The sequence below is a fragment of the Macadamia integrifolia genome, unplaced genomic scaffold, assembly GCF_013358625.1.
Source record: "Macadamia integrifolia cultivar HAES 741 unplaced genomic scaffold, SCU_Mint_v3 scaffold876, whole genome shotgun sequence".
NCBI classification, from domain to species: Eukaryota; Viridiplantae; Streptophyta; class Magnoliopsida; order Proteales; family Proteaceae; genus Macadamia; species Macadamia integrifolia.
Window position 1 is genome coordinate 139,445 of NW_024870568.1, and position 9,326 is coordinate 148,770.

Sequence of the window (9,326 nt, forward strand, 5' to 3'; positions counted from 1 at the left end):
CTGCTCCAGGAGTCAAGTCTATGGCAAATTCCAACTCTCTATCAGGGGGTAAATGCACCAGATCATCTGGGAAAACATCGGGAAACTCTTTAACCACCTTTACTTCTTCTAGAGGTGTAACTCTTGCATCAACATCGACTACCGAGGCTATGTAACCCTGACATCCACTTTCTAGTAACTTTACCGCTTGGAGAGCGGAGACCAGAACCTTCCGCACTCTTTTCATGGTATCTGCTCGGTATACCCACTCTTTCCCTTCGTTATCTGTTACCTTAATCAGCCTTTCCGCACAGATCACATTAGCTCGGTGAGCCGACAGCCAATCCATACCCAATATAGCATCAAAATTCTGCATATTGAATTTAATGAGTTGCACATCAAAGTTCTTCCCACTAATCTCCACCGGGCACGGCCCATACACTTCCTTCAACTGTGCAATTTTACCAGTAGGCATACTAACAATCATTCCCTGGTCTAGGATCCTGGGTGACATCCCAAGCTTCCCTACAAATCTCTTAGATGCGAATGAATGAGTAGCTCCTGAATCAAATAAAACATAGGCTGGTATGCCCGATATGGGTAGGATACCTAATATAACGGTGTATATTAATTTCAGCAGGTCATCAATCTTAATCATAATGAACTTCTTAATTTAAAATGTACCTGCTACAACTTCTGTACTAGCCTCAGCTTCCTCGGCTGATAGGGCATACATCCTTCCCTGCGGTTGATTGCCTCGAGGCAAGGGAGGTCGGTAAGCAGAGGGCTGACTGGAGGGCAAGGCTGGTCGGGACCGACAGTCTTTCGCATAATGCCCATAGGAATGGCAGTTGAAGCAACGAATCTGAGACGTCGGAACTGGAGCGGGGCCCCTCTGCACTTGACCCGATGCAGATGAAGGTCGAGGTGGCCTTGGAGCTGTAGGAGCCACACTAGTGTTCGGGCGAAAGGAAGTAGAACCCGAACCACCAACTGGCCTAGAAGGGTAGCCAGATGGCCTATAGGGCTGCCTATACATAGGCCCAGAACTGTATGATCCACGGTATGCTTTGGAGGAATTTCCCACATCAGGGAATGGATTTGATCTCTTCCACAGGCCAGGAGTGAGGGACTGTTCACCCTTTTGCTTATCTTCCATTGTTTTGGCCTTCTGTACAATCTGGCCATATTCGGTCAAATCCAAGACTTCCAGCACAGACCCAATAGATGCTTTTAGGCCCTTTAGGAACCTTGCTGCCTTCTCTTCAGCTGTTCGCATATGCCTTGGGGCAAAATGGAATAAACTTTCAAACTGTTGCTGATACTCAAGGACAGTCTTACCTCCTTGAGTTAAGGCCATGAACTCCGTCTCTTTTCGATCTCTGAAACTGCGCGGATAGTGGTTGTCCAAGAACAACTCCTTAAACTGCTCCCAAGTAGGTTCTGGATGAGCAGCCATTAATATAGGCTTGGAAGCTTGCCACCAAGAATTTGCCTCTTTCTTGAGTTGTAACCCAGCACAAATGAGCTTCTGGGCATCCGTGCACTCAAGCACCTCAAATATCTTCTCCAATTCTTGGATCCATTGATCCGGTTCTAGAGGATCACTCCCCACCTTAGAGAATACCGGTGGTAAGTTCCTCTTGAACGACTCTACCACCCTTGACGTGTTGCTCGTCGCCGGGAAGTTAGGAGCATAGGCAGGATAGTAGGCATAAGGATGAGGCATCCCATGCTGAGGAATACCGAATGGTGGGATTGGAGGTGTACCCACTGGTGGTCCCGTTCCCGACCCTACAGGTGGGTCCTGCGGAGTGGGCACCCGGGGAGGTTGACCCGGTTGAGAAAATTCCAATTGTTGCTGGATGGCAGTCATAAATGCTTGCTGTTGTTGAAGCATTTGTTGCTGGAAAGCTTGTTGGGACTGCTGAATTATTGTAGCAACATCTCCCGGTGTAATGACCGGTGGTGGGTCCGGGAGTGCAGTCATAGGTGGGTCCCCATGTGCCCCACCCTGACCATGGGTCTCTGCAGGTAGTGGAGGTGAGGTATGCCCCACAGAACGGGCCCCTCCGGAATTTCGTGGTCGACCGACCCGACGAGGACCCCGCGAGGTACCTCGGGCATTACTACCGGATCTAGTACGTACCATCGTATCCTTGTACCTGGAACATATCACACACCATATTGATTAAACACCATAAACTGATTTAGGCACACAATCATATGCCATTATATGAGGTGTTGTAGTGTATGATAGGCTGTAATTAGTCATAGTTTAATTCCAAGATACGGGCGAAGTCCACATCATGCATGCTAATGGTCCCACTCGACCATAGCCCATTGATCAGAGGACTAATTTCCACCATAAAACCAATAAATTCACAATAGGAGAAGAGAAGGGAAAAGGCAAAGAGGAAAGAAAATTTTTTTTTTTTTTTTTTTTTTTTTTTTTCCTCTGCCCTAACCGGTGGGATGAACCGGCGGGTAGGGACCCGCCGGTCTGACCCGCCGGTCCCAACACCCAAACCGGCGGGTGTCACCGGCGGGTAGGGACCCGCCGGTCTGAACCCGCCGGTCATTCCCGAATTAAAAGGCGAACAGGGCCAGAAAGGCCCTGCATCGCCTATCACTCTCACTCTCTCCCCTCTCTTTCTTCCTTTTCCATCTTGGACGATTTTGGGGGTCTACTCGGCACTCATACTCGCGATTCCACTCATCCACACGGTGCTTTAGTGAAGAGTCAACTCGTCTTCATCCAAGTATGTTCTTCTTCTTCTCCTTTTTCCCAGAATTTCAAATTTGGGTGAAATGCTTGATTAGGATTTGCTTTCTAGGCTTTCTTTCTCTATTTTCCACCATAGAAAAGTATTATCATGTGTTTGTGATGATTCCATTGTGCTCATTTGTAGTTTATAGGAATCATCCCACTTTATTTGGAGAGAAACCCAAGTTGATGCCCTAGGTTCCCAAATTTGGGGTTTCTTCAATCCTTACTGTTTTGCTCAAATTGACGACTCCTTTGTAATGCATTCCGCTTGTTTTACGCTAGATATGAGTTAGATTTCATTGAATCATCTATTATTCTTGCAACCCCATGTATTTCCCATGAAAATTCCTATTTTGGCATTGGTTTCCTTGATTTTCATCCATACTTGTACTCATGGAGTTTCATAGTCCTTTTTGGGGTATATTCTTGAAATTTTATCATCCCATTACTATGGCATTTCATTCTAGACCTAGGGTTTCAAGCTTTCACTCCATTCTATTGCAATTTGCTCAATGAACTTGAATTCCCCCATTTCACTCATGCCTATTGCTTTTGCTGTCCTTTGCTGTCATTTTACTGTTTTGGCACGTTTCCATGCGTTGCCATCACCATGTTTCATGTCATAAGTTTTCTATCCTTCCTAGATCGTTGCCGTTCCCATTTTGCAGAAATTGGGTTTTGGATTTCCCCTTCTTTAATGCTGCTGTCTTTTCTTACTGTACTAACCCAACTTTCTTTACTTATTGTCAGGATGTCTTCACGCACCGGCAGAGGACCATCTTCCTCTGGTGTTCGACGCAAGACCACCGCTTCTAAGCGGAAAAGTGCGGAGACCAGCACTTCAGCTCATCGCACAGGGAGACCTGCACCTGCTCAGTCTGACCCTTCAGACTACGATGAGGAGCACTTCACTAGTGCCGAGGCCGCAGCCAAATGGCCTATCTTCCTGAAGGGGCCAGTGTTGATGGAAAAGACCGTGGTAGTCGAGGACTTCCACAAGGCCCAGCTTCAGGAGAGGTTCTCAGCATTGGGCTGGGACACTATTCTTCAGGTGGACCGACCGTGCTACGATCAGCTCGTCCGTCGGTTTTATTGCAACCTCGAGGTGTCGTATCAGTACGGGGAATTCACCGTCAGCAGCTTGGTGAAGGGGGTGGATATCCAGCTGACGGTAGGCACCTTGGCCAGCATACTGGGTATTTCGGCGGCGGGACACCGATACTACAGTCCCCCCAGGAGTAGACCTCAGGGACCGTTCATGAGCATGGAGACACCGGACTTCATCTACGAGACCATCTGCGGCAGCAGCAGTCGCCCGGAGTCCGAGACATCTTTCTTCCCTGAGGTCCGTCTCTTCGCCCGGTTGATCCAGTTCAACCTGCTCCCCAGAGGAGGTCATCGGAACCAGGTAGGTTTCATGACGGCTTTCATTGCCTTTTGTATTTTTACGGCAGCAGAGGGAGGCAGGGAGCACTTGTGCCTTCCCTATATCATCCTCAGAGCGATGGAGCACCATGCTTCCCACCCAGAGGACAGAGGATTCCCCTACGGCAGGATCCTCACCAGGATCTTCGAGTTCTTCGGGGTGGATCTGAGCGGAGAGGAGGGGAAGACTCCGGCCGATAGGTTCGATCGGAGCAACCTCTTGAAGATGGGTCTCCACACCCTCATGGATTCACCTCCGAGATCGGGAGCTCGGAGAGGTAGGGGTAGGAGGGCTGCCCCTGTAGAGGATGTCCTCATGGAGGAGGAGTCCAGTGAGGAGGATGAGGACTACGTTCCTCAGGACGAGGAGGAGGAGCCGATGGTTGGTGGCATCCCTGAGGAGGTGCCTCAGGAGTCGAGAGGTACGGGCCCTAGTTCTTCCAGAGCTGCAGCCCCACCATATGGAGCCCCACCACCTGGGAGTGGTGACTACGACTATGAGGATAGGACAGCCTCCATGCGGGCCTTGCAGGATGGCCAGGTCCAGATACTGAGGCAGCTAGACGAGATTTCCTCCAGGCAGATCACCTTGGAGGATTCCTTCCGTAGGCTGGGTCAGGATTTGGATACCAGGGCCACCGCCATCTCAGCGGATTATGGCCGGCTTCGGAGGGAGGTACGATTGGTGAACACGAGGTTAGATTATTACGATCACCGCTTCGACTTTAACTCCAGGCCTCCAGCGAACTTGGTGATCATCGACGACGATGACGACGACCAGTGAGGGGTTGGCTTGCCCACACTAGCTGTTTATCCATTTTTCTCTCCTTTTTGTAGACATTGTGTATTTATTTAGCTCATTCCTTGTAATTGCAATGTAACTTGATTTTCATTTATGGAATAAAATGTCTTTGGATAATGGATTATGGTGGTGTTTTCATATGTGGAATACCTGTGTGGTTTTGTGGTGATGTGACTTTTCTATCTGTGCTCTTTGTTATATTATTATCTGTTGTTTATCAGGTTTTGTGTAAAATTTTTGGAAATCCCACTTTACGCCGTTATGCTGCCGAAATTTCGTCGAAATAGTACTTTATAGGTTATAGTACCAACCTAATTACCTTTTATCTACACTCACGCATGCCATGAATGCAACTTATAATATAACTCAATTTTTTTATACTTCCTTTCTTTGACTTTTAATCTTTAAAGCTTTTATATTTGCCCAACCCCATTTTCCTATTATAGAATCTACGGGATTCTAATGGTATGCTGTGAGTGGAGCAGAGCATCACGCTCTGATACCACCGTTTGTCACACCCCGTTCGCACTGAACCGGAGCGGTGACCGAGTTAACACCGGTTAACCCAAACCTGCCAGGATCATCAGACACTGTATTCCACCACAGCATACACACACTAAAATCAACTCATCAATTCAGCGGAAGACTAAGTTTTACCTGTAATAATTCCCATATACCTGATACCCAAATGGCGATACCATAATTATATACATTTGGGCCCAAAGGCATGATATATATACACAAAAAGAATAAAGTTTGAATATCAATTATATACAGGAAATTATCAAAAACATCAGAGTACGCAGCCCGGCATCGGTATCAAGGCTGGAGCTCAGCTCGGCCTCAGAACCGCTGCCCCGCAACACAGCTCTCACACGCGCAGTCTACGCCGTGCTCAAACTCATCAGGGGTCCACCAGTCCTCCTCAGGAAACTCGACTGTGGGACCCACCCCCTGCTCCTCAGATGCATGACCTGCAAAATCATCTAAAAAGGGGTGTACACGTGGAATGAGCTCACTAGCTCAGTAAGTAGAGAGGTGGACCACACACAACAGTCCACACATCACAACACATCATATGTACTACATGCCATGCAAATCATTTTAGATCACATACACCTAATCAACATTACTAAGTCTTTGGTTTTAGTGCTACTACAACCACAGTGCGCGTATACTCCGGGTACGAGCCGCGAACTCCCTCCCGCGATAGGCCCATAGGGCTGTTGGAGAAGGCCCACCGTGAGTACTCGGAAAAATAAAGATAATACCGTCCACCGGCTCTCAACAAAAATGTAAATAAATTAAATGACAGTGCTGACTCCAGCAATTTAAAAGCAGTACGATTGGCCCTCTTGAAATACCACCGGGGTTGCCGGCTGTCCTACATGACTCGCCGGGCGTAATGCCTAACCGCCACAGTGTCCGACAACCGCGACCCCTGCTTCCCCCCAAATGGCAACCCAACACCTCAACCCCTGTTGGGAAAGGTCGTAGCACGGGATGGTGAGAATCCTAATACCGCATGCTCCTATATGCAGTACGACTGCATAGTGCCTCCGTGTCCCATACCACGGGCCACCAATGCATTCGCTTCCAAGCCGACCACGGCATCTAGTCTATCAAGGCATTATGCAACATGATGTACACATTCAACATATAACAACACATTCAATTTGCATTTGAAAAGTAAACATAGCATATATGCACATCAATGAGTGGAATGACTAATCTATATAGCATATTCATGATGACATGACTAAATTAGATATAGTGATATGAATGCCAAACAAATGCCTTGAAACAAGGCCAAACGTCCTCTCTCCACTTACTTGTAGTGTATAAGGATTCCCGCTCGGTACGGGTGAGATCCGGAGCGAATCGGGTAGGCTTTGGTGAACCTAACAAAATTGAGCGGGGTTAGCACTTCACCAATTTAGAATCAAAATTAATGAAATCCGACGTCAAAATCGTGTTTAGAACGTCGAAAGAAGGTCCCACGTCCGATTTGGGCTCAATCGGACCTAAGAATCACATTCTGTCCACTCGGGTGGGTCACTCAGGTGGGTTGTCCACCCACCGGTCCAACCCGCCGGTTTGGGACCGGCGGGTCCTACCCGCCGGTTAGGCCAGGGACCCCCTGGTCCTCTCGGATGGGTGTCTCAGGCGGGTAGGGACCCACCGGTTGTACCCGCCGGTTTTGGCGGAAAAACCCCAGTTTCTTCTCATCTTCCTCCATTCCTTGGGGACCCAAATGGGGCTTTTCTCAACCCATTCCTCACACCTTTAGAGTCCTATAGGATGGTTCTAGCTTAGATTTAAGTTAGATTCAAGTGAGGGGAACCATCTTACCTTCTTTGCTCAAGAATGACTTCAAACCCTCCAAATCACTTCCAACTCACAATGCTCCTTCTACCTTGTCAATATCTCTTCAAATCCTTCAAGATCAACACATAAATCATCTATTAAACCTTAGATCCATCATTCCAAGAGGTGTTTACAAGATCTTAAGAAATCATACTCGAACCAAGGGTTTAAAGCGTGGGTTTGGCGAATGTTTATAAAACCCAGCTTTTCTTACCTCCAACTGTAGATCTCGAGTTGAAGATTACTCTCCCGGCACCGGAATGGCAAGATCGAGCTTCGGCGCCGCTGAAATCCTTCCTTTCTTCTTCCCTTTCTTCTTCTCTCTCCTCTTTACTTTTCTCACCAAACGTACGAGGGTAATAAATGGAAAGAAAAGAAGTCATAAAGTTTTATATACTATTCCTACTTAAGTGAATAGTGATGGATGGGTCACTCAGGTGGGTGGGTGTACCCACCTGACATACCCATCCAAGAGTCAAAACTTGGGATTTTGACCGGGCTCGGACCTCGGCTCGGACCTCACCCTAGGCATACGATGTAGCATACGTATATACCTTAAAATATGGATATAATACCTGTTTTATCCGTACATAGCCTTATGGTAGGTGCACGTACACGGTTTGGGCACTCCCGTCTCTTCTGGCACTGGCTCTGACTCGTCGGGCCAGCCGGTGTTTAAGGTCACCCGTGCCATCATAGCCCATAAGGAACTCGCTCTAACATCCTCTGGCTCGGTTCCTGTATGGTTAAACCGGTTCAACCACGAAATCAGACCGGGTTTAAGAAGCGGGATATTACAAAAATAATTTGGTACGCTATTGAAAAACCATTTTTGGGTAGCCTTACAAGCTTCAACTGAATACCAATTTGAAAAGAAAATGAAAACATCAAAGAGCTAAACAATGAAGGATATTTGTATTTGATGAAAGACCTCCAAGGATATGGTCAATGTATGCCTTTAATGTAGGAGCCAAGATGACTATATAACAAACAATATGACTGAGTCATTTAACCACTAGGTGGGAGAGCTTAAGGAGGAAACTCATTCTCACCTTGGTTGACCAACTAAGAGTGAAACTAATGGGTAGATTACATAGGGGTATGGGAAGGGTCCATGTGGGAGGATAAAGTAACACCAAGGGTTATGATGAAATTAAACAAGGTTCAGCAAGAAGCAAGGCATTCCAATTGTCAGTCAGCAAGTGAAGGTTAATTTGAAGCCTTAGATAAATTTGGAAGCAGATTTGTGGTTAATTTTAAAGATCATAAATGTGATTGCAGAATTTGGAAAACTACTGGTATACCTTGTCAATATGTTTATACAAACAATTGCAGCTGTTTATACCATATTTTTTGCTCAGACTTAGGAACAAAGTGTTCCAACTTATGCATAATATAGCTTGTATGGCTATGAACAAATAATTTCGTATCATCTCTAACACTAATATTGATGTACTTCTACAGTTCTACCTTTTTTTTTTTTTTTTTTTTTTTTTTCTATTCTTCATCATAGGAAAAAAAAAAAAAAGGAGGGGTGTGGTCATCAACTTACAATTGAACTTATGTGGGGTAGACTATTGAGTACCTAACCACTATCTCTCAGTGTGGGAGATTCCCATTAGTTAATATTTTTTTATTTTTATGGGCAACAGAATGATCCTTGATCATGTGACTACTACGATAGTGCGATCACCCAGGCCAACGGGAGGGCAAGCAAAGGCATCTTCAACATATGGGTTGGAGAGGGTAACGCAGTCTTTTTCTTCATTTAAAATATTTTTTATCAGTTTATTAAATAAAGTGAATTACTCGTGTAATTTGAATTCAGCCAAATAATTCATTCGAATTTAAAGTCACAATTTTTTATTTTATTTATTATTTTTGTTTTTGGTGAAAGTCACGATTTTGTTTGAATCTTCAAGAAAAATTTGTATTTGAGCAGAATAATTTGTATTATTCTCTTCGGCCGAACAATTCGCAAAT